The sequence below is a fragment of the Pan troglodytes genome, chromosome 1 (assembly GCF_028858775.2).
Source record: "Pan troglodytes isolate AG18354 chromosome 1, NHGRI_mPanTro3-v2.0_pri, whole genome shotgun sequence".
Lineage (NCBI taxonomy): Eukaryota > Metazoa > Chordata > Mammalia > Primates > Hominidae > Pan > Pan troglodytes.
The window spans coordinates 144,147,377-144,174,366 of NC_072398.2; the positions used below are offsets into that span (position 1 = coordinate 144,147,377).

Below are 26,990 nucleotides of genomic sequence, written 5' to 3' on the forward strand. Positions count from 1 at the left end.
CAAAACTGGCTGGGCATGGTGGCATATGCCTGTAATCCCAGCTACTCAGGAGGCTGATGCAGGAGAATCGCTTAAACCTGGGAGGCAGAGGTTGCAGTGAGCTGAGATCGCACCATTGCACTCCAGCCTGGGCAACAAGAGCGAAATTCCGCCTCAAAAAAAAAAAGGAATGCACTCTATTATTTTTTTAAATGACCCAAACTAAAGTTTAGTAAGAGAGACTTGTATCATGGGTCAAAATGTTAAAAGCAAAGTAGCTGCAACAGTATTCTTAACAAAATAATTAACAAACAAAAAGCATTATTAAAAAGATGATAAATTGGGCATGGTAGCATGTGCTGGTAATCTACCAGCTACTCAAGAGGTTTCAATGGTTAGGATCATTTGAGCCCAAGAGTTCAAGATCAGCCTGGGCTGTAAGACCTCTACCTCAAACAAACAAACAAAAAACAAAAACAAGCAAACAAAACAGGATGATTACAAATTGTATCTACTAACAAACTGTATTCAACAAGTTCATATTAAAGTTTTATTTCCCATCACGTTTCTAATCCAACTAAGAAATAATATCGTATGAATGCTTTACAAGTTTCAGAAAGTAAAAAAGTAAAACTTAGAAAGAACATTCCATAAAATTAGAGACTCCAATTTAAGAGCAATGCCCCCTAACCCTAACTGTTATAAATATTGTTCAGAATTCAGGTGGCTATCACCGGAGTAGGAAAAGTACCAAAGAACAGATAGGAGGAAAGGTAGAAACACAGAAGAGAGGAAAGAGAAGCATATTGTAGTATTTACAGGGTACATCAAATAGGAGTCCAATCAAGAAAACAGAAACCTCTCCATATATTTAATAGAAGACATAGCTACTAATACAGGAAATTTTCCAGCACACATTTGGACCATGGAAGGAGGAGCTCTCTGATAAGAGCTAAAGTCACAAAGGACAAGAAGCCCCTACCAGAGAAATAGCCTTTACCAGACATGACAACCAAAAAATACCCTGGCTTCTCCCTTCTACCTGTCCTCCAATCTTCCGCTAGTATCTGTCAATGGCCAAACTCATGCAGAAGCCTGTGGCTTGGCCCTTAAAACAGAAACAGAGGAAATGAAAATTGAGAAATAGAAAACCAAACAGGCAAATGATAACACAAAGTATCTTCCCAAAATCTCTTCTGGTATTAGTAGACACTACAAAGACCTTAGATCCTATTGCTTATTCATATCATTCCTTGTATAAACTATTCTTTTCCTGAGAGGGTAGAAATACTCCTGTATTTCTAACTTTAATGCTATTTTTTAAAAATCCATTATGATATCTAAAAATGTGAGGACTATATCTAAGTAGCACAAGCCCTTCAGGATTCCAAGGGTCATTTATCCTAGTGGTTAGATCTTAATCACTGGCTAGAGATTTTAATCCCCTAAAAAAAAAACCAGCCTCCTACCTCCACCCCAAGACCAATTAAATCAGAACCTCCAAAAGTGGGGCCCACACAGTGGTAGTTTTCTTAGAACTCCCCAGAGTGATTCTAATACGCAGCCAGGCTTGAGAACCACTGGTTTATCCAAAATATTGCTGGAATTAAAAGGATTAAAAACCAAAATTTGCTCAACAACACCCTAAGGTCTCAGCCAGAAGAGGGCAGCAAGGAACTATTCTGGAAGGCCACAAAAGAAAAAATAAGGTGCCCTAGTACCTTAGTCCCTTAGGAGCTGTGCAGAGGGGGGAAAAGCCCACTGAGGTTCAAGAATTCTGGGATAAATGCCATACCTCAAGTGGGAACTAATGAATGAATGGTAAGGAACCAAGCAGAGATAAGCCCCCAAGCAGGGTAAGGTGAAGGAACAAGAGAGAGCCAGTAGATGGTCAGAAAAGTACCAGGCACAAAATGCCACTCAATTGTGCTCATTTTCCAGTCATCCTGATTTCCTTAGCTAATTACTTTGTCTTACTCTATTACTGAAAGATGCATAAAATCCTTTTTGAAACAAGTCTGAAATTAAGGGGATCACTTAAAATATGACCCAGACACACCTTATCTTGGCTAGCAGATCAGTCATTTACACACATTATCAGTAATACTACAAATGTATAATGTTTAAAGGAGATCTAGAATGAGTAAACTAGTGCAAATCTACCATGACTACTAGAAAAATAGCTCTAAGCACACGGGACATCATCAGTCTTCACATATGAAGACAGTATATCTACTATTACTAACATTATTGCTGCTAATCACAAAACAATAAAAACAAATAAATTGAACTGTGTAACCTTTAGGAACTCAGATTGGCACTGAATCACCTGTCACTTATTCATGATAAATAAATATACATGTGTGTCTGTGTGTAGAAAGAAAGCAATTACTAAAGAATATTCTTAAAGATATTTAGCTTTAAGATTTAATAAACACAGCTCTCCCTCTCCCCACGGTCTCCCTCTCTTTCCAAGGTCTCCCTCTGATGCCGAGCCGAAGCTGGACTGTACTGCTGCCATCTTGGCTCACTGCAACCTCCCTGCCTGATTCTCCTGCCTCAGCCTGCCGAGTGCCTGCGATTGCAGGCGCGCGCCGCCACGCCTGACTGGTTTTCGTATTTTTTTGGTGGAGACGGGGTTTCGCTCTGTTGGCCGGGCTGGTCTCCAGCTCCTAACCGCGAGTGATCCGCCAGCCTCGGCCTCCCGAGGTGCCGGGATTGCAGACGGAGTCTCGTTCACTCAGTGCTCAATGTTGCCCAGGCTGGAGTGCGGTGGCGTGATCTCGGCTAGCTACAACCTCCACCTCCCAGCTGCCTGCCTTGGCCTCCCAAAGTGCCGAGATTGCAGCCTCTGCCCGGCTGCCACCCCGTCTGGGAAGTGAGGAGCATCTCTGCCTGGCCACCCATCGTCTGGGATGTGAGGAGCCCCTCTGCCCGGCTGCCCAGTCTGGGAAGTGAGGAGCGCCTCTTCCCGGCTGCCATCCCGTCTAGGAAGTGAGGAGCGTCTCTGCCCGGCCACCCATCGTCTGAGATGTGGGGAGCGCCTCTGCCCTGCCGCCCTGTCTGGGATGTGAAGAGTGCCTCTGCCCGGCCGCAACCCCGTCTGGGAGGTGAGGAGAGTCTCTGCCCGGCCGCCCCGTCTGAGAAGTGAGGAGCCCCTCCGCCCGGCAGCCGACCCATCTGGGAAGTGAGGAGCGTCTCCGCCCGGCAGCTGCCCCATCCGGGAGGTGGGGGGCAGCCCCCACCCGGCCAGCCGCCCCGCCCGTGAGGGAGATGGGGGGCAGCCCCCGCCCGGCCAGCCGCCCCGCCCGTGAGGGAGGTGCGGGGCAGCCCCCGCCCGGCCAGCCGCCCCGTCCGGGGGGGAGGTGGGGGGCAGCCCCTGCCCGGCCAGCCGCCCCGTCCAGGAGGTGGGGGGCACCTCCGCCCGGCCGACGCCCCATCCAGGAGGTGGGGGGGCGCCTCTGCCCGGCCGCCCCTTCTGGGAAGTGAGGAGCCCCTCTGCCTGGCCGTCACCCCATCTGGGAGGTGTACCCAACAGCTCATGGAGAACGGGCCATGATGACGATGGCAGTTTTGTCGAATAGAAAAGGGGGAAATGTGGGGAAAAGACAAAGAAATCAGATTATTGCTGTGTCTGTGTAGAAAGAAGTAGACATAGGAGACTCCATTTTGTTCTGTACTAAGAAAAATTCTTCTGCCTTGGGATGCTGTTGATCTATGACCTTACCCCCAACCCGGTGCTCTCTGAAACATGTGCTGTGTCCACTCAGGGTTAAATGGATTAAGGGCGGTGCAAGATGTGCTTTGTTAAACAGATGCTTGAAGGCAGCATGCTCGTTAAGAGTCATCACCACTCCCTAATCTCAAGTACCCAGGGACACAAACACTGCGGTAGGCCGCAGGGTCCTCTGCCTAGGAAAACCAGAGACCTTTGTTCACTTGTTTATCTGCTGACCTTCCCTCCACTATTGTCCTATGACCCTGCCAAATCCCCCTATGCGAGAAACACCCAAGAATGATCAATAAAAAACAAAAAAATTTCAAAAAAAAAGATTTAATAAACACAATTTTTCTGTACCTTCTGACAGAAAAATATGAAAAAAAATTCGAACTTTCTCAGGACTTTTTGTTTTTAGCTACTAACAGAGAATTAGCCCCCTGCTTTTAGCTTATCCAAAAATAAATACAGCAATACCACCTCTTTCTATACTACCACCTTTTTCTAGGGGTTGAAGACTAGAGGAGAATCACTACCTTGGAAGAGAAGAAATCAATTATCAATTGAAGAAATCAATTATTTTCACTTATGGAACTTACTGACTTTAGGCAATGGATATATGACTTCATATCTTTTAGAGAATGCTTGGGAAAAAAATAAAACTGTATGTTCCAATCCAAAAACTTATCTACAACTACCTATAACCTATATTTACTTTGAAAAAAAAATCTCTTATTGTACAGACTAGCCTCTCTTTTCAATGATCATTAGGAATCTCAGAGCTGTAGTTTTGTTTTGTTGTTGTTGTTGGTTTTTGTAATTCACCTGTAAATCACAGCTGTCTAGCTGAACACAGCATCCAGGCAAGCCAAGTATCTTACCCAATCATGTGTCCAAACTTCATATTTTATAATTATCTGCATTATCTCAATTTGTATTACCTTAAAACTACTTCAAGGGGAGGCTCAATTCTACAATGAAGCTCTAAAATGTGCAATGTTAGGTTACTGTTTTTGTAATTCCACAGTAAAATTCCATATATACCCTTGAGGGTAAGGATTATGCTTAATCATGATCATGCTTAAGGATCCAAGTATCTTATCCGTGTACAAACTTCATATTTTATAATTATCTGTGTTATCTCAATTTGTATTACCTTAAAACTACTTCAAGGGGGAGCCTTAATTCTACAATGATGCTCTAAAATATGCAATGTTAGATTACTGTTTTTGTAATTCCACAACAAAATTCCGTACATACCCTTGAGGGTAAGGATCATGCTTAATTTATCTTTGTGTCTGTCAATATTTAGCAACATGCCACTATTGGTAATGCACACGGTCCCAACAAGATGTTTTTCCTTCTTATTTTTTTCACAATATGTATCTTACATATATTGCAATACATGAAACTAGATGTATAGAACATTTATGGCAGCATTACTTATAATACTCGAAATATGAAAATAAACCAGATGTCCATCAGTGATAAGTGGGTGAACAGCTACATACATATAATGAAATATTAGTCATAAAAAATACTCAAATATACTATAACTTGGATGAATCTTGAGACCATTATGTTAAACGAAAGAAGCCACCCAAAAAAGGTCACATATTGTATGATTCCTTTTTATGATACATTCAGGACAGGCACATCCATATAGAGAAAAAGCAGATTAAAAGTTATGAGGGGACCTGTTTAGGGGCAGGTTAGGGAATGATTACCTAATGGAGTATAGGGTGTTTCTGGAGTGTGATGAAAAAATTTTGAAACTAGAAAGAGCTGTTAGTTTTGGTTGCACATTATGAATACACTAAATAACACAGAAAAGTACATTTGACAATGATTATTTGACTGTGAAGTGATTTTCACCTCAATTAGAAGAATGTATTTGAAGAAAAATATGTACAATTTAAAGACTTAGAAAATGAGTACTTAAATAACACACCACCATGATGATGGGAAATAAAACTCTTCCGCCACCCTCAGAAATCTCTCAAGTGTTCCTTCTTGATTCTCCCTTCCACAGAGATAAAAACTATCCTTCCGGTAATCATTTCTTAGCTTTTCTTATCAACAATATATCCTTATTCAAACAATATTAAACAATATAGTAAAATTTCATCATAGTGTATGTTTTCCCTTGATTTCTTGTACTCACCACTGTATTTGTAATATTCATCACATCTGTAGTTCATTTTATTGCTTCTATAGATCACGGAATTTTTTTTTTTTTAATGGACAGAGTCTCACTCTGTTCATCCAGGCTGGGGTACAGTGGTGTGGTCATAGCTCACTGTAACCTCAATCTCCAAGGAGATTTTTTTTTTTTATTAAATAGACTCTGTGCATGTCTTTTCATGGCCTGATAACTCATTTCTTTTTATGGCTAGATAATATTGCATCGTCTGGATGTACCACAGTTTGTTTCTCCATTAACCTACTGAAGGACATCTTGGTTGCTTCCAAGTTTGGGCAATTACAAATAAAGTTGCTACAAACATGTATGGGCAGATTTTTATGTGGACTTAGTTTTCAGTTCATTTGGATAAACACCAAGGAACATGACTGCTGGATCATATGGTAAGAATAAGTTTAGCTTTTAAAGAAACTGCCCAAGTGTCTCTTGAAGGTTATTATTTTGCATTCCCACCAGCAATGAATGAGAATTCCCATTACTCCACATACTCACCAGCATGTGGTATTGTCAGTGTTTGGAGTTTTCATCACTCTAATAGGTGTATAGTATCTCACTGTGGTTTAAATTTGCATGTTCTCTAATGATATGTGGAAACATCTTTTGAAATGCTTGCTTGCCATCTGTATATCTTCTCCAAGGAGGTTCAGATTTTTTTGTCCATTTAATTGTGTTGTTCATTTATTATTGAGTTATAAGGGTTCTCTGAATATTTTTGGATGCCAGTTCTTTTTCAGGTATGTATTTTCCAAAGATTTTCTCCCAGTCTGTGACTTATCTCTTTAGTCCCTAAACAGTATCTTTCACAAAACGTACATATTTTATTTTAACGAAGTCCAACTTAACAACGTCTTTCTTTCATGGAGTATGCTTTTGGTGTTTTGTCTAAAAAGTTATCACCAAACCTAAGGTCACCAGATTTTCTCCTTTATTATCTTCTAGGAGTTTTACATTTTTGTGCTTAACATTAAAGGCTACAATTCACTCTGAGGTAGTTTTTGTGAAAGGTATAAAGTCTGTGTCAAGATTTTTTTTTTTTTTTTTTTTTTTTTTGGTGGCGTGGAAGGGAATGAGATATCCTGTTACTCCAGTGCCACTTGTGGAAAAAATTACCATTTTTCCTTGTCTCTGCTCCTTTGTCAAGGATCAATTTACTATATTCGTGTAGGTCTACCTATGCGCTATTTTGCTTCAATGATCTATTTATTCTTTCAACAATACCACAATGTCTTGATTACTGTGGCTTCATAAGTCTTTAAGTACAATAGTGTCAGTCTGACTTTGTTCTCCTACAATATTGTGTTGCCTAGTCTAGGTCTCTGACCAATATAAACTTTAGAATAACTTTGCTGATAGCCACAAAATAACCTGCTGCGATTCTGAATTAAATTACACTGAATCTATAGATCATGTTGGGAAGAACTTGACATCTTAACAATATTGAGTCTGCCTAAGCATGAACATGGAATATCTGTTTATTTAGATCTTCGATTTTTTATTTTTGTCATTTTCCTCATATAGATCTTGTACTTATGTTGCAAGATTTATATCTAAGGACTTTAATTTTTTTGTGCTAATATAAATGGTATTGCAACACTGCTATAGTCTTTTTTTTTTTTTTTGGGGACAAAGTCTTGCTCTGTCACCCAGGCTGGAGAGCAGTGGCGTGATCTCAGCTCTCTGCAACATCCACCTCCCAGGTTCAAGCGATTCTCCTGCCTCAGCCTCCCGAGTAGCTGGGACTACAGACGTGCGCCACCACGCCCAGCTGATTTTTGTATTTTTAGTAGAGACGGGGTTTCACCATGTTAGCCAGGCTGGTCTCAAACTCCTGACCTCAGGCAATCCGCCCACCTCTGCCTCCCAAAGTGCTGGGATTACAGGCGTGAGCCACTGCACCCAACCTGCTATAATCACTTATTAGTTCCAGAGCACTTGTGATTTGTTGGGACTTTCTACATATACCAACATGTCATTTGTGAATTAAGTTTTATTTCTTCCTTCTCAATCTGTATACCTTTTATTTTCTTTTCCTGTCTTATTGCATTAACCAGGACTTCCAGGATGATGCTGAAGAGTAGTGAGAGGGGACGTATTTGCCTTTTCCCTAATCATAACAGAAAAGGATCTATGTTCTCATTAGTAAATATGATGTTAGCTGTAAGTTTTTTGTAGATTTTCTTTATCAAGTTGAGGAATTTTCCCCCATTCCTAGTTTCCTGAGAGATTTTAATCAAGAATGGATGTTGGATTTTATCAAATGCTTTTTCTGCATCTACTGATATGACCATATGATTTTTCTTATTTAGACTGTGGATGTGATCGATTACATGAATTGATTTCCACATGCTGAACCAGCCTTGCATACCTGGAATAAATCCCACTTAGCTATAGTATGTAATTCTTTTTATACATTTTTGGATTTGATTTGCTAATATTCGGTTGAGGATTTTTACATTTATATTCACAAAAGATTTTGGTCTGTAGTTTAGTTTTCCTTTCTTGTATGGTCTTCGGTATTAGGTACTCTTTGGTATTAAGAGTAATGCTGAGTTAAGAAGTATTCCCTCTGTTTCTATTTTCTGGAACAGACTGTAGAGAACTGGTATAATTTCTTCCTTAAATGCATAGTAGAATCAGGGAGATTTTTTAAAATAAAACATTTAGCTTTTAAAGTAGAAATGTAGGTAATAATATGCATAATGTTAATTACAAAATAACACTGTAGTTGACCCTTGAACAACATGGGTTTGAACTGCACAGGTCCACTTACACAAGAATTTTCTTCCACCTTTGCCACTCCTGACACAGCAAGACCAACTCCTCCTCTTCCTCCTCAACCTATTCAATGTGAACACAGCAAGGATGAAGACCTTTATGATGATTCACTCCTATTTAATAAACAGGAATACATTTTCTATTCCTTGTGATTTTCTTAATAACCTTTTCTCTAGCTACTTTATTGTAACAATACAGTACAGAATACACATAACATACACACAAAATATGTGTTAAGTGGCTGTTAATGTTATCGGTGAGTCTTCCAGTCAACAGTAGGCTATCAGTAGTTAAGTTTTTTAGAAAGTCAAAAGTTACATGTGGATTTCCCACTGTGCAGCAGAGGCGCTGATGCCCCTGATTCTCTCATTGTTGAAGGGTCAACTGTAGCTACCTATATATAAACCCCTTAGCTGGGTGTGATGGCTCATGCCTGTAATCCCAGCACTTTGGGAGGCCGAGGCGGGTGGATCACCGAGGTCAGGAGTTCGAGAACAGCCTGGCCAACATGGTGAAACCCCGTCTTTACTAAAAATACAAAAATCAGCTGGATGTGGTGATGCATGCCTGTAATCCCAGCTACTCAGGAGGCTAGGCAGGAGAAACATTGAACCCGGGAGGCAGAGTTTGCAGTGAGCTGAGAGCACGCCATTGCACTCCAGCCTGGGTGACTAGAATGAAACTCCATCTCAAAAAAAAAAAAAAAATCCAAAAAAACCTTTAATATCTTCCAGGTAATGATTTCAATACTTTAAAAATTATGCCTGTGTACTATTCACAACAAAACATTATGTTTTTAACTCCCTTATTAGTACATTATTACATTTTTTTTTAAGTGAGCTCAAATGAAGTAACTTGCCATGTAGCTATGAATAAATAAAAGATCTGGTCTTTCAATCCAAGTATATTTAACTGTAGCAGTTCTATTTCCTCTAGATTTTATTATTAAAACAAGCAAAAACTGGGGATTAGGAAGTAAAAAGAGAAGTAAAATAAAAGAGCAGAGACCTTAGTAATTCAGTCTTAGGAGAGAGCTGAGACATCACATGTTGCAATTGTGTTTATTCTACACATTTTGAGAAGCGCAGCAAAGTGGTTAAGCATAAGACTGCTGGAGTTTAAATCTGGTTTCCATCACTTGCTAAACATGTGATGGGCCATTTGTCCTATGAGAGTCATGTTTCTTCCTCTGTAAAATGGGATGATTAACATTACTTACCCATGTAAGAATTAAATTGTCAAATTAAATAATTCATGTAAAAATTTAAATTCAGAAATTCTTTTTCAATCATTTATCCTTGCTCTTTAAAATGACAAAATTTATTCAAGAAACTTAGACTATAAATGTCCTGAAACTTAGACTATAAATGTCTAGAAACTTCATTACCTAAAAATTCACTTGACAACTTGAAGCCCACAACTCACTTGCTAATTGTGATTAATATAACCCTCTTCATAATATAAGGTACAAAATATGACAGGTCTTTTCATGGCATTACCATCTGGAATTTCAAACCACTAAATTGTGAATGATTTCAATGTTATATAATATATTTTTACTGTCCAAAGATTCAAGGGTGAGGAAAGGTCTGTTTTGCAATTACTGAATATATGCTACTAACTCCTTAAATTCAACTAGCAAGAACATGTTACTCAAAGTGTAAAGAGAAAACCATGTAGAAGTATAAACCTCTCTAAATGCAGGGTAAGTTACAACAGAGATGCATTGAGCACCATAGGGTAATATATTTTTTCTGGTGAAAAGTATTCTTGGTGGCAACCTATAAAGAAGTCAATCCTCCCCTAACTAAGCTACAGGTTTTCTAATAACATAAAATCAAGGTAGCAGAGCCAAAAAAGTCAGATCACAGAAAGTGATTTAGGGTAGGCATCACAAAGAATTTATAGAAGAAAAAAAGTACCTCTTACCATCAGTTCCTTCTGGGCAGGTTCACACTGCTGAAAATCAGATTTTCATGGGAGCAGTACTGTTATTTTTCTACAGCCATAGTGACCAAGTGGAAACATTTGTTTTAAGCTATCTTTCCAACTAAAAGGATCTAGGCCATGCTCTGTTTTAAAGAACTTTGAGGACTTAACTGATTCCTTTTCAGGCATTGAATCAAACACAGAATTGTTCCTTCAGAAAAATCCTGGCTTTGCCTGCAGGTTCTCTATTACTCTTTCCTCTGAATGTGGGACAATCTTGGAATCAAAAGGAAATCTTTTTTTAATGTGGAATTTTCAGAAAAGGAGTCAATATTATCACTTGCTTACTTATTCCTTAAAGCAGCAGATCCACCCCTAGTAAATAACCCCAAAAAATTGTTGCTGAAGTCCTTTCCATGCCTAATTCTTAACAAATATGTTCAAAGAAATTACACGTGTGCATACATTCACTTATGTATATATACACACATATATGTATAAAGAGACAGCTATTTAGCTATTTTATTTACAGAATATGCAGATCAACTATTTCTCCTTTTTTTATTTTATCTTTTTTGAAACAGGTCTCACTCTGCAACCCAGGCTGGAGTACAGTGGCAGGATCACAGCTCAGTTCAACCTCCACCCCTCCAGGACTCCAGTGATCCTCCCACCTCAGCTTCCTGAGTTGCTGGGACCACAGGCGTGCACCACCCATGCACGTATAATTTTTTGTATTTTTGGTAGAGAGGGGGTTTTGCTATGTTGCCTAGGCTGGTCCCAAACTCCTGGACTCAGGCAATCCGCCCACCTTGGCCTCCCAAAGCGCTGGGATTACAGGTGTAAGCCACTGTACTAGCCATTTTTTTTTGTTTTTGTTTTATTTCGATTACAAGGAAACCAAAAGAAGCCAAAAAGTGTCCAATTTCTTTATATACTCTAGGTTTGATTTTTGGATGAAGATTATTTATTTAGCTCCCCACCCTTCACCCCCATTAAAAATTGCACCTCAGCTTCATGACCTGAGATTTCACTTGGTATACTGTAAAAACCTTTTTGGCACGAGGGACGGGTTTTGTGGAAGACAATTTTTCTACAGGGGGTGGGTGGGAATGGTTTCGGAATAAAAACTGTTCCACCTGGGATTAGATTTTCTTAAGGAGCACCACCTAGATCCCTCCTCGCAAGCGCAATTCACAGTAGAGTTCACGTTCCCATGAGAATCTAATGCCACTGCCAGGTGCTAATGCTGGCCTGCACCTCACGTGCGGCCCAGTCAGTGGCCCCAGGGTTGGGGACTCCTACACTACATGACTCAATATTCCCTATATTGAGGTCTCATTCAAAAATTTTATTTCAGAAATAAGCACTAAGAAAAGTTTAATCTCCTCTAAGAAATTATTTTTGTCTTTAGACACAGAAATGCAGAACCAAATTCATAGCTCAAATTTATCAAGCTGTACACTTAGGATTTGTACATTTCACTCTAGATAAATAAAAAATTTCACCTCACGATCACGGCTCACTGCAGCCTCGATCTCCCCAGTTCAAGTGATTCGCCCACCTCAGCCTCCTGAGTAGCTGGGACTACAGGCATGAGCCACCACACCTGGCTAATTTTTTCTATTTTTTGTAGAGATGATGTCTCACTATGTTGCATAGGCTGGTCTCAAACTCCTGGGCTCAAGTGGATTTCAGACTCTTGAGATAGCATATGTACTCTAATGTTCCTATCATCTGGCCTTTCTATTCTGATATATATTTTGTCCTGATGCTAAAAAACTTGACTCTTTTCTCATTGAATATATATTTTATACTGATCCTATTTTTCCCCACTGAGATTCAGAAGAAACCTGAAAATGCCCTGTAACATACATGAGAAGAAAGTGGAACAAAACAGACTGGTGCTTTGACTTAGCCAATTCTAACCAATGAATCATTATCAACAATTTCCCAGAGGAAAGGAATTAATGGTTCAAATAAAATTCACACTGGTTACTGATCCTATACAGGATATTTATAATTAGTTGAACAATGTATAATTAAACAATTTGGTAAGCCTATTACAATGTGTTCATATTGAGCATGGATAAGTTATTCTCAAATCAACGTCTTTTTTATCATAAATCTTAATTCAAGAACCTAAACCAAATATTACAGACATAGATTTTATTGCACTTCACGTCAATGCACTTCACAGATACTGCCTTTTTTTTTTGGAGACAGAGTCTTGCTCTGTCACCCAGGCTGGAGTGCAATGGCACGATCTTGGCTCACTGCAACCTCTGCCTCCCGGGTTCAAGTGATTCTCCTGCCTCAGCCTCCCAAGTAGCTAGGACTACAGGCGTGTGCCACCAGGCCAGGCTGATTTTTGTATTTTTAGAGAGACTGGGTTTTACCATGTTGGCCAGGCTGGTCTCAAACTCCTGACCTCGTGACCTGCCCGCCTCAACCTCCCAAAGTGCTGGGATTAGAGGCGTGAGCCACCAAGCCCGGCCTTTTTTTTTTTTTTTTTTTTAAACAGTGAAGTTTGTTATTACTATTGCAATTGTTTTGGGGTGTCACAAACCATGCCCACATAAAACAGTGAACTTAATACAAGTTGTGTGTTTTCTGACTGTTCCGCAGACCAGCCATTCCCCATTTTTCCCCCCTCTGCTCAGGCTTCCCTATTCCTGGGTATAAAACAATATTGAAATTAGGCCTAATAATAACCCTTATAATGGCCTCTAAGTGCTCAAGTGAAAGGAAGAGTCCCACGTTATTCACTTTATTTTTAAATTTTTTTATTTTTTGAGACGGGAGTCTCACTCTGTCACCCAGGATGGAGTACAGTGGTGCAATCTCAGCTCACTGCAACCTCCGTCTCCCAGGTTCAAGCGATTCTCCTGCCTCAGCCACCCGAGTAGCTGGATTACAGGCACCCACCACCATGCCCAGCTAATTTTTGTATTTTTAGTAGAGACAGGGTTTCACCATGTTGGCCAGGCTGGTCACAAACTCCTGACCTCAAGTGATCCGCTGCCTGCCTTGGCTTCCCAAAGTGCTGGGATTACAGGCATGAGCCATCACTCCCTCATCACTCACTTTAAATCAAAGGCATGCTGAAAGCCAAGACAGGCTGAAAGCTAGGACTCTTGTGCCAAAGAGTCAAGTCGAGAATGCAAAGGAAGAGTTCTTGAAGGAAATTAAAAGTGCCACTCCAGTGAACACACCATGATAAGAAAACGAAACTGCCTTATTGCTGAAATGGAGAAAGTTTAAGTGACCTTGATAGATCAAACTGGCCACAACATTCCCTTAAGTCAAAGCCTAACCCAGAGCAAATGCTTAACTCTCTTCAATTCCAAGAAGGCTGAGAGAAGTGAGGAAGCTGCAGAAGTAAAGTATGAAGCTAGTACAGGTTTAAAGAATCATGCCATCTTCATAATATAAAAGTGCAAGGTAAAGCAACAAGTGCAGATGCAGAAGCTGTAGGAAGTTATCCCCGTCTAGCTAGGATACCTGATGAAGGTGGCTACAATAAACTATAGATTTTCCATGTAGATGACACAGCATTGTACTGGAAGAAGATGGCATCTAGGACTTTCATAGCTATAGAGAAGTCAATGCCTGCCTTCGAAGAACAAGCTGACTCTTACCAGGAATTAAAGAAAGCTAGTGACTTTAAGTTGAAGCCAATGCTCATTTACCATATGAAAATTCCTAGGGCCTTTAAGAATTATGCTAAATCGTCTCTGCCTGTGATCTATAAATGGGACAACAAAGACTAGCTAGCTGATAGCACCTCAGTTTACCACCCGGTTTACTGAATATTTTAAGCCCACTGTTGAGACCTATTGCTCAGGAAAAAAGATTCCTCTCAAAATGTTACTGCTCATTGACAACACACCTAGTTACCCAATAACTCTGATGGAGAATACAATGAGATTAAAGTTGTTTTCATAACTGCTAACACAACATTTATTCTGCAACCCATGCATCAGGGAGTAATTTTGACTTTCAAGTTTTATTATTTGGCTGGGCATGCTGGCTCATGCCTGTTATCCCAGCAGTTTGGGAGACCAGGGCAGGCAGATCACTTGAGACCAGGAGTTCAAGACCAGCCTGGCCAACATGGTGAAACCCCATCTCTACTAAAAACATAAAAATTTGCCGGGCGTGGTGGTACGTGCCTGTAATCCCAGCTACTCAGGAGACTGAGGCAGGAGAATCACTTGAGCCCAGGAGGCAAAGGCTGCAGTGAGCCGAGATCATACCACAGGACTCCAGCCTGGACAACATAGTGAGATTCTATCTCAAAAAAAGTATTCACTATTTAAGAAAAACATTTTGTAAGGCTATAGCTGCCACGGACAGTGATTCCTCTGATGGATCTGGGCAAAGTAAACTGAAAACGTTCTAGAAAGGATTCACCATTCTAGATGCCATTCAGAACATTCATGATTCATGGAAGGATTTCAAAATATCAATATTAAGTTTGGAAGAATTCTAACTCTCATGAATGACTTTGTGGGGTTCAAGACTCCGATGGAGGAAGTCACTACACGTGGTGGGATTAGCAACAGTACTAGAGTTAGAAGCGGGGACTGAAAATGTGACTGAATTCCTGCAATTTCATGACAAAACTTGAACAAATGAGGAGTTGCTTCTTAGGGACGAGCAAAGAAAATGGTTTGAGATGAAATCTATGCCTGGTGAAGATGCTGTGAACATGTTGAAATGACAACAAAGGACACAGAATATCCCATAAACATAGTTGATAAAGCAGCAACAGGGTTTGAGATTGACTCCAATTTTGAAGGAATTTCTACTGTGGGTAAAATGCTATCAAACAGCACTCCGGCTACAGAGAAATCTAAACCTCATTGTTGTCTTATTTGAAGAAATTGCCACAGTCACCCCCACCTCCAGCCACCACTCTGATTAGTCAGCAGTCATTTAAATCAATGCAAGGTCCTCCTATCAGCAAAAAATTTACAACTCACTAAAGGCTCAGATGATTGTTAGCATTTTTTTTTAGCAATAAAGTACATTTTAATTTAGATACGTGCATTGTTTCTTTAGACATAATGCTACTGCACACTTAGACTACAGCATAGTGTAAACATAACTTTTACATGCACTGAGAAGTCAAAATATTCGTGTCACTTGCTTTATTGCACTATTTGCCTTATTTCGGTGCTCTGGAATTGAACCCATAATATTTCTGAGATACGCCTGTTTTTATAACAAATATCTGAATCCAGGTGGTCACCAGAATGTTAAGAAGGCAGAAACAGGCAGTCTCCAATTGAGTCTACCTATAGTTGCCTAGCTTTAAGACATTGAGACTATGCATGGGGGGGGGGGGATGAGGGAGAGTGCTCCTAGAGAACTGATATGTAAATGTTTTTCATACGCATTCCCAATTTGCCATTAAAAGGAAAGAATAAATCTGAAGCATGTATTGCTAATAAATTCTGGCTGAAACAAATATTGAAACTTACAAACTACTAAGATGTTTTACTTATGTGTTTCCTTGCCTTAAATGCCTGCTTTCCTACTAATCCAACTGAACACTCTATCAGAGGTTCAGCTCCACATCAATTTCTCTGGAAAGGACTGTAGAAACTTGACAGATCCATTCTACTGCAATCAGGTAGCCGGAAAGAGGGAGGGGCTTTTCCTGGAACTGTCTGCTAAGCAGACAGAATAAAGAGGTCATTTCTTTTACCCACTTTTTATGCTGAAAACTTCAGACCTACTAAAAGGCCGTAAAAAAATACAATGAAGTACATTCTTCCTTCTTCATCTAAATTATTCAGTCTCTGACCAATTGTTAACATTTTGCCACATTTCCTTTCTCTCTTTACACATACTTGCACAGACACAATTTTTCTTTGGTTAACAATTTGAATGTTACTTGCAGCATCATGACATTTCACTCCTAAATATGTCAACATGTACCCCATTAAGAAGAAGAGTATTTTCCTATGTAATCAGAATAAATTATCACTCAGAAAACTTAATATTCATATTACACCATTCAAATCCATTCTACAATTTCTCCAGTCACCCTAATAATGTCCTTTAGATCTGTTTTGTCCTCCAGTCCAAGACCCAATGCAGGATCCACTGCACAACACAGTTAATTTCCATGTCTCGCCTTTAACTTTCTGTCTGTCTGTCTATCTACCTACCTACCTACCTATCTATCTACCCATGTATCTATCTAGTCTTTCATGATACCAACTACTAGCATTTTTGAAGGGCCCAAGACATGGAGATTTCCTATTTAGAACTGACTTATTATTTCTTCAATAAGTTCTGGCGAAAAGAAAAAAATGGCATTAAGTACCACACAGGTGAAGTTGTACTCTTCTCAGCGCACCACATCAAGGAATACGTAACGTCAGTTTGTCCCATAATGTTGATGTTAAGTTTGATCATTAAGTTAAACTGGTCAGATTTCTCCAAATCCAATCCCAACCATCTTTCACCAAATGGTTTCAGCATCTTATCTTAATCAAATGTTTCTATAGTGCTTTTTCTATTTATGGATTTTCTATAATTCCTTCTACATTTATTAGTTGTTTAAAACAAAGAACAAATGGCCAACTAGGGTCCTAAAAGCCCTGTGTTCTGAAGGCCATGGGGAGGTTAAATGAAGTAGATTTTGCATCTCCTGAAAAGCACAACTGCATCTCACTACCTTTTTATATGGTATTCTATTTAAAATATTATGATAATAGGAGTCTAATTATTGGGGGTAAAACTGAAAACATAGCTTAGAACAACAGTGTCCAATGTAAGTTTCTGGAAAGATGAAAATGTTCTGCACCGTCCACAGGAACCACTAGCCACATGGCTATTTGAGCACTTGAAACGTGGTTAGTAGAACCAAAGAACAGAATTTTTAATTTACTTTAAACAACCACATACAGCTAGTAGCTACTGTATCGGACAGGGTAAGCTTAGAGAATCTTTTTTTCTCTTTTCTGAGATGGAGTCTCGCTCTGTCACCCAGGGTGGAGTGCAGTGGCTCTATCTCGGCTCACTGCAACCTCTGCCTTTTGGGCTCAAGTGATTCTCCTGCTTAAGCCTCTATTTCTGTAGAGATGTATGGCCAAAAAATATAAAAAATTTAAAGTGAAGATTCTTGGGTGGGCATGGTGGCTCACACCTGTAATCTCAGCACTTTGGGAGGCCAAGGCCGGCAGATCACTTGAGGTCAGGAGTTTGAGACCAGCCTGGCCAACATGGTGAAACCCTGTCTCTACTAAAAATACAAAAATTAGACGGACATGGTGGTATGCGCCTGTAATCCCATCTATTTGGGAGGCTGAGGTGAGAGAATCACTTGAACCCAGGAGGCAGAGGTTGTAGTGAGCTGAGATCACAGCATTGCACTCCGGCCTGAGCGAAAGAGCAAGACTCCATCTTAAAATAAATAAATAAAATAAAATAAATTTTTTATCATTTTTTAAGGAAAGTTTCCTACCTAAATGCAAACACATGTAACAGAAACTTAATCAGCTTTTTAAAATAATAATACGGTAAAAGAAGTAGTAACTATTACTTTGAGAACTTTCTGTAGGCCAAATTTTATAACAGGTACTTTACACAGACTCTCATTTAAGCCTTGCTATGACTCTAAACAAACCTTTTTAAGAAATTTTTCATAATGAAATCACCCTTGTAATTAATTATAGCAGAGCTCTCTTGAACAAAGTACATTTAGAAAAACAAGGGCCACTTAAAATGTTAATGTAATCTACATTTTTATGTGCTAAAAATTTTAATAACAGATCCTAAAACTGTTAAGTTAGAGGGAACCAATAGTTAATGGAAACTTCTAATTGTTAGACTATTTTTTGAATGTAGCAACATCTTTACTATTCTAATTAAAAATAAATGGCACATTAATTTCTAATGTCACTGGACAGTTTAAGAATATAGACCATATTGTGACTGGAAGAAGTGATCAATTTTTCAGGTGAAAAACAAACCACAATTCTGGTCATTAAGTAAAAAAGGCCTGGTTAAATAAATCTACTTTGAAAATTTCATTACTAACAGTTGTTAGTAATGAATGAACGCTATGCTTTAAACAGCAAACTTGGCAGGCGCAGTGGTACAGGCGTGTAGGCCCAGCTAGACTCGGGCCGAAGTGGGAGGTTTACTAGAGCCCAGAAATTCCAGGCTGCTGTACACTATGATTATGCCCATGAACAGCCACTGCAGTCCTGCTTCAGCAACATAGCAAGACCTAGTCTCTATACAAATAAACGTAACTAATGAAAAAAGCCCCAGCAAACTCATATGCAGTCTCCTCAAAAAATATACTTCTTATACTGTAGCATTCTAAACCTAAAAGATATATAGTGAGATGTTTCTCCCCCTGCACTCCCAAAGAAGAGTTGAGAAGTCTTTTTTGTTTTGTTTTGCTTCTGGAGCTTTGAGAAGTCTTCATGGAAAGCTTCATGTATGGTAAGCACAACCAGAGATCCATGAAATCCAAACTTCACTCCCTGATACAGTATACTTTGCAAGAACCTCAACAGTTTAAATTTGGAAGTTCAGTTTTAAAAATAGGTTAATATCAGTATCATGAAGTACTCACAACCTACATTGTTTCTCTCTTCTGAATGTTCCATATATATTGCTCTTCTTCTTGGGATGTGCTTTTCTGCCTATCCAATCTTCTCCAAACCCTTTGCACATACTATTTGCTCTCCCAGGAACATCATTCTAATATTTAGCCTACCTTGTGTCTCCTTCCCTCAAACGGCACACATTTGGTGAGAGGATTAAATAAATATAAACACACCCAGCATATAATAACTCTGAATAAATGAATGCACAAACTTTCTTATCTATACACCTGGCTAGCATTCAGAATTTGGCCTATGATAGGCACACTGTTAAGTATTTGCTGAAATTAAAACATGGAGGATAAATGTTTTCACTTTAAAAAAAAAAAAAAAAGGAGAAGGGACAAAGGAACAGGGTATGTCCATTTGGCATAAAGGAATTTAAATATTTAAAAATAAAATCCAATTAACCAGAACACCCTTCATCAAAACTAAAGCAAGTTAACTTTCATGTTACTATACTAAACAAGGGCAAGTAATACGCAAACAACAGATATTTTTCTGGAATTAAAAACAAAGTGCACAGAGGTCACATTCGTAACACACTAAGAATTTCTGAACATATTTCATTTACATTGAGAATAAATAATGGTCTCATTGGTCTAATATAATATAATGCCTATTAGGAGACAATTCTCCATTGGTCTCTCACATTTCTGCCTGTCCTGCAAGCTGCAAACATGCTCTTTGCTTCAGACTATCTTTTCAAGGGTGGTCACTTAGCAAAAACCTTGGAAGATAAAGAAAGTATGTCTCCCTCTGGAGCAAAAATGTGGGCTCCCTCAACTTAAGGTTCCTGTCTGCATCCCATGCATGTGCAGATATCATCCAGCCCACTTCATGTCATTCTATGGTAGCCAGAGCTCAGGAAACTGGTGCAAAACATGCTGATACTCATGTCTTTTTACCTTCAGTTATCCATAATTACTATCCTGTAGTAGGCTAATTTATTAGCCTGCAATAAAATCTCAGACCCTTCACAATTCTTGACAAGGAGAATTTGTACATCCATAAAAATAATAATATGAAAAAATAAGAGGTCTCACAAGTCTAAGTTTTTTACTAATAGTTTTTCAGAACATATATGGTAACTGAGTCAAATGTCTTTTGTTAGTGAACAGTGGAAAGGATAGCTTTATGGTACACATCTGCAATGCTATGTGCATTAATTAGGTTACTAAGCTACATATTTTCTAGACACCTATTTCCAAAGCACAAGAATATTTTGCCTATTTTTGTTGCCAGGGGGCCTATGCTTACTGATTAAAGATGCTCTTAATCTGACAGTCTCTTCAGCCAAGTGGATTTCAAAGAGGGGTTGGTATATGTATTTTGTAAAAAGAATCCTAAGAGATTCTGTTATGTGACCATCTATATCTTACCCAGCTAAGACCATTACTTTAGGCAAGCCAGCCTCATAACCAGTAACATAATCATGTACTGTTATGGTGGTGATCTACATATACCCTCTTATAAACACTGGAAGTAGTGTAGTTTGGTAAAAAGAGTTCTAATCCTAGAACAGCATAATTGAGTAACTGGAGCCACATTCATCTAATTCAAAAGTGCTTCATTTGCCTTATCTGTACAGCAAGAAGACTTCACTGGACAATCACTAAGATCCTTTCAACTCTAAAATTCTTTAATTTACATGCTACCAGTTGCAGTAAATGTTGCAGTTCAATGGAAAACATTATTATCCTACCAAACTAAACAATAACAACAAAAATACGTCAGTCTGGCATTCTTTTAAGGTATAAACAATGCTACGTTTGGATTAAAAAAATTTTTAACACATAAAAACCAACTTCTAAATTTAAGGTGCCAAAATAGGCAACCATATTATTAGTAAAACCCAATGTTTATTTCGCCCAGACCTAAACTGTCAAATACTTAAGACTTAGAAAGAGCGATGAAGACCTCTTTGAACATACAGCTTTCAGTATTTGTTTTGGAGACGTGAATTTTGTTTTAAAGAGCCTCGGATAAAGGTTATTTTATTTTTATTTTTGTAGAGACCAGGTTTTGCCATGCTGCCCAGGGTGGTCTCAAACTCCTGGGCTCAATCCATCCACCTGCCTCGCCCTTCCAAAGTGCTGAGATTACAGGCATGAGCCACTGCACCTGGCCAAGAAATTATTTTGTTATCCAAAATAAATGCAGTCTTTTTCAGGCCATCAGTTCATATTCCCGTAGTAGATTTATATTTGAAGTTCTTCCGATGCCTGGCATATTCATAATCATGGTTCTTCCCTGTTAAAGTAATCACCTAGTCTATAAGTACAAGTTCAAGATTGTCGCAAATTTCTTCTTGTATAGAATCTAGAGATCACTGCAAAGCAATTAATTAAAGAGGCTTATGATGGCAGCATATTTTAAAAGAGATGCGGAATCAAATCTAATTTATTAGCTCCATGAGTCTTATAACCTATTTAGTCTGTCTAAATCCCAATTTCTTCAGAGAATAATATCTGCCACACAAAACTGTTGTCATAATTAAATTAGATTTTTCATAAAGAGCCTAACACAGTTGGATATGCAGTAAGCATTCAATAAATGACAGACATTACTAAATGACCAGAAACTCATTTCGATGATCTTTTCTCCAACTTCCCAATGATATCCCCTACTATATCCCAATAATATTCTATATTTCTACCATATCACATCTCTTATGTTGAGCACTCCATTTTCACACCTTAGATCATGCCATCCTCTCTGCATGAATTTTCCTCATCAAATTCCTATCCATTCTTAAAATCCTTAATAAAATCCCATGTTCCTTCAAGAGAACTTCAAATATCTGCTACTTTCAGAGTCAGTCTGACCCCCAAAGCTTGCTGGTGGTGATCAAAGGGAAACATACTATTAACCGTCAAGAAAATTTAAAGGGATATAAGAGATAATACACACTAGTTTCATAGAAAGTAGAATATAGCAGGTTGCAAATTAGAAATAAGCCAAAGGAATGAATCTTATGTTTGAAGCTAAACGTACAATGGAAGTGGGGTAAAAACAGCGGAGTATCTAGTATACACAGGAGGTGCTTCATGACAATTTCAGTTGACTTAATGAACATAAGCAAAAAGGCCTAGGAAGTTAAAAATCATATTTTTCATGGTTCTATGCAGATTTAGGAACGGGGATAGTTTAGTAGAGAAAAAGGCACACCACAGCATTTTCTTCAAGCAAATATGCTTTTACCATTAAAAATAAAATTTCCTAAATAGCAAGACACCATTCAGAAAAGCATGTCAATTTTGGCAGGGCGCAGTGGCTCACGCCTGTAATCTCAGCACTATGGGAGGCCAAGGTGGTGGATCACTTGAGGTCAGGAGTTCGAGACCAGCCTGGCCAACATGGTGAAACCCCATCTCTACTAAAAATACAAAAATGAGCCGGGCATGGTGGTGCACACCTGTAATTCCAGCTACTCGGGAGGCTGAGGCATGAAAACTCCTAGAACCCAGAAGGGGGAGGTTGCAGTAAGTCAAGATCACGCCACTGCACTCCAGCCTGGGCAACAGTATGAGACTGTCTCAAAAAAATAAAAAAGAAAAACATGTCAATTTTTTAAAATCACTAGGCCAAAAAACGTTTATGTCATTCTGGCATTTAACATTTTCTAAGTTATCTACTCAAATTTATCACCCACTCTACCTCAAAAGTTATACCCTCAGCAGTTCCCTGTCTTCAAAACTGTCTATGCTTCCTATTAATTCCCCTGGACATCTTCCACTATCGAATAATTTTTTTCTTAATTTTAGGGTATTTGCATAAGACCAACCTATACATTATCTCTTTTTGCAATTTATCACCCCCTACCCACCATGAAGGAAATAAACAACATTAAATGTTTCAAGGTGACTTTTAAAAGAATTTTTTTTTTTTTTTTTGAGACGGAGTTTCACTCGTTACCCAGGGAGTGCAATGGCACAGTCTTGGCTCACTGCAAACCTCCACCTCCTGGGTTCAAGAGATTCTCCTGCCTCAGCCTCCCAAGTAGCTGGGATTACAGGCACCCGCCACCACGCCCAGCTAATTTTTGTATTTTTAGTAGAGATGGGGTTTCACCATGTTGGCCAGGCTGGTCTCAAACTCCTGATCTCAGGTAATCCACCTGCCTCAGCCATCCAAAGTGCTGGGATTACAGGTGTGAGCTACCCTGCCTGGCCAGAATTTTTTTTTTCTTTTTTTTTCTGAGATAGGGTCTAGTTCTGCCTAGGCTGGAGTGCAGTGGTGTAATCACTGCTCACTGTACTCTCAATCTCCCAGGGCTCAGATCCTCCCACTTCAGCTTCACAAATAGCTGGAACCACAGGTGCCTGCCACCATACCTGGCTAATTTTTGTACTTTTTGTAGAGACAACGTTTTGCCATGTTGCCCAGGCTGGTCTCAAACTTCTAGGCTCAAGTGATCCACCAGCCTCAACCTCAGCCTCCAAAGTGCTGGGATTAAAGGCGTGGGGCACTGCACCCGGACTAAAAAGAATGTTAATTCAAAATTTTTATTTATTTTGGGATTAAGTTCTCTCAGTGTCAGTATCTGAAGGGTCCAAGTTGCCTAGATGCTGGTTAAGATATAACAATAATTTCTTCTCATTTCAATTGGAATCCAAAGTTTTTCTCCATAATAAGATTCAAAGCTCAGTATAAGACATTTAAATAATAATAAATACCCAATGATTTATTTGTAATACTAAGACTTTACACTTAGTACAAAGTTCTAAATATCTTACTCTTAATTTTTAGGATCCTTTTAGTTAGGAGAATCTAATCTTAAACCAATACTTTTTAAAAAAGTTATTAACATTCTTTCAATAAGCCTTTAAATTTTACATTTCAACATTTAATTTTAGATCTTAAAGGTCATAATATTTTAAAGCTGAAAGAAACTACTAACATATCATGTTTGTTATGAAACGTAAAGCTTAAAGCAAGCCCCAAGGAGACAGAGCCAGAAAGTTTGATGATTGTAGATAAGGGGGAAAAAAAAAATCAAGGATGACTCCTAGTTTTCAAGCCTAAGAGATATAAAAAAAGTAGAGTTCAGACACAAAGCTAATTTGGGGGAAGAGTTGAGATGCTAGTGGTGGTGGTGTTTTAAATAAACAGTATAAAACTAACTTTACCTTATCAATGAAGAAAAGCTTATTTCTTCTTAAGGAGATTGGAGTAGGGGCAAGGAGTTATTCATTGCCTCAGCTTCAAATATGAAATCTCTGTCTCTACCCCAATACCTTTCTCATTTGCCAAAAACAGCTAAACAGTGCTGCAGAAAAAGTACCCCCCAAAAAGCTGATTTTCCTCAGAAATAATACAAAATATTTTCATTATTTCTGAAATAATTTTATTTAGATTTAGAACTCCAAAAATGTTTATGTTCTCTGTTCCACCCTCTCAAAAATGTTTATGCTCTTGTTCCACCCTCTTCAGCATTCCTTTAGCACTTTTAATCTAAACGAAATAGAACAGAAGAACAAAGATAATCTAAGATAGCCTATTTTAACTGCACTGTTAACTAACATCTAAATGAATTCTGTTCATTATCTAAATTTTAAAGAGACTGATAACTTATTTGACAAAGTATTTACTAAAGATGAAAGAGTTGGCTGGTTTGAGTGATGCTGGCAGTAGTTAAGTGTGCCTGCCAACAATCTAGTTCTATAAACACTGAATTCTGTTCATCCAATGGTTCCTTGTCGACAAGCCATAATCACATTTCAACACACATTAGTAGATTTTAACAAAGTAGAATTAATCCTTTGTGTCTCCTTATAGCCTAGGTTTGCAAGCATTTTCAAATGTTTATTAGGAAAGTCTTTAAACAATTAGCTCTGAATAGTCAAACACAGAAGGATGAAAACAATCCAGACGCAGAACTGGTTTTATCAACTATCTATAACCTCTAAGTACAGTATTAAGCTTCTGCTCATAAACATTTCCCTCCTAAATTTCACTCATTTTGATTTATTACTTAAAAGATTGACTTGGTTTCTGAAAATGTTTCTGAAAAAGATAAACTCTACTTGGCAGTTACCTGTGAGCAGAACAGAGGAAAACAGGTTCAGTAGCAGGTACCAGGGGCTTTGATATAGCTGTAGTTTTTTTGTTTTGTTTTTTTGAGATGGATTCTTGCTCTGTTGCCCAGTGAGCAATCTCGGCTCACTGCAACCTCCGTCTCCCGGGTTCAAGCCCACTCTCCTGCCTTAGCCTCCTGAGTAGCTGGGATTACAGACATCCGCCACAATGCCCGGCTAATTTTTTTGTATTTTCAGTAGAGACAGGGTTTCACCATGTTGGCCAGGCTGGTCTTCAACTCCTGACCTCAACTGATCCACCCGCCTCAGCCTCCCAAAGTGCTGGGATTACAGGTGTGAGCCACCGTGCCCAGCTGTAATTTTTTTTTTATAAATGTAGAAGTATATTAATATTTAATAAAGCCAAGTAGTAGGTACACAGATTTATGGTTAAGTAAATAATTGGGGAGAAAATGGTATAACTGCTTTGTCTCTCAACCTGGCAGCCCCTCCCCAAGAATAAAAACTCCATGGGTAAGAAAAGATTTTGGTCAAAGGAGAAGAAAAAATGGAGGAATATTATATAATTTATAGGAAGACAAATCCAGATACTTCAGAGAAGAATGAAAGGGAAAGTGTCACAGCACTAGGGACAGAGTAGGAGGGTCTCCAGAAAACAGGCAAGGACCAAATACAAACCAATGACATAATTTTGCCAAGAACTGGCCTACATCAGTAACTATTCATGAAGATGCTTCTAAAATTATCCTTAATATCATTTTGTTCCAGTTCTACAGCATATTACAGATGTTTGGGCTACATGTCACTTAGATGGCTCATGAGTAGCTTTTCTACTTCCCAATGTGTTTTTTCTTTTTTTGAGACAGGGTCTTGTTCTGTCACCCATGCTGGAGTGCAGTGGCACCATCTTACCCGACTGCACCTCCCAGGCTCAAGTGATCCTGACACCTCAGCCCCTCAAGTAGCTGGGACCACAAGCACATGCCACCACACACGGTAAATTTCTGTATATTTTGTAGAGATGGGGTCTTGCTATGTTGCCCAGGCTGGTCTTGAACTCCTTGCCTAAGCAATCCTACTGCCCCAGCCTCCCAAAGGGCTACCTAGGATTACAGGTGTAAGCCACTGTGCCCAGTAGCCAGTGTGTTTTCAATAGTCATTTCCAAAGTCATATGAGAATTTTAGTTTAATTAATTTTCCCATATCCAAATATGCTGAAATAAGAATATAGCCATCAGCCTCTCTTCAGGTGACATAAATTATTCTGAGTAGAACAAGTATCAGTTTAAATCTAACTGGACTTCCTACCATAGCCTAATGAATATGACAATAATATATGTGAAGTCACCTAAAGAAACCCTTAAACATGCAGCTTTAGTAAATAGTAACTAAATATTCAAATGATGAATCTTTTTTAATAACGTTTATACATGCAACTTTGATCATCTGTTTCAGGTTTCTGTTTTTCTTTTTTAATAGGGACTTGCTCTGTTGCCCAGGCTGGAGTGCAGTGGCGAGACCACAGCTCACTGCAGACTTTACCTCCTGGACTCAAATTATCTTCTCACCTCAGCCTCCTGAGTAACTGGGTCTATAGGCACACGCCACCATGCCTGGCTAATTTTTTTATTTTTTGTAGAGACGGGGAATCTCACTTTGTTGTCCAGGCTGGTCTTGAACTTTTGAACTCCTGACCTCACACAGTCCTC

The 26,990-nt window shown here is 39.0% G+C and overlaps 1 protein-coding gene across 3 annotated transcripts in view; it reads right to left on the reverse strand.

The window, feature by feature from the left end:
* The window catches only part of HS2ST1 (heparan sulfate 2-O-sulfotransferase 1), a 197,809-nt gene that overhangs the window by 145,196 nt on the left and 25,623 nt on the right, over positions 1 to 26,990 (reverse strand). Inside the window, exon 1 of one of the 3 annotated variants that reach the window (XM_054684694.2) lies at positions 8,671 to 8,691. The exons of the other annotated variants lie outside the window; for them this stretch is intronic. The gene's annotated coding sequence lies outside the window, so the exon portion shown is untranslated. Of the gene's footprint in view, positions 1 to 8,670; positions 8,692 to 26,990 lie in introns of those variants that run through there. 3 annotated transcript variants of the gene reach the window in all.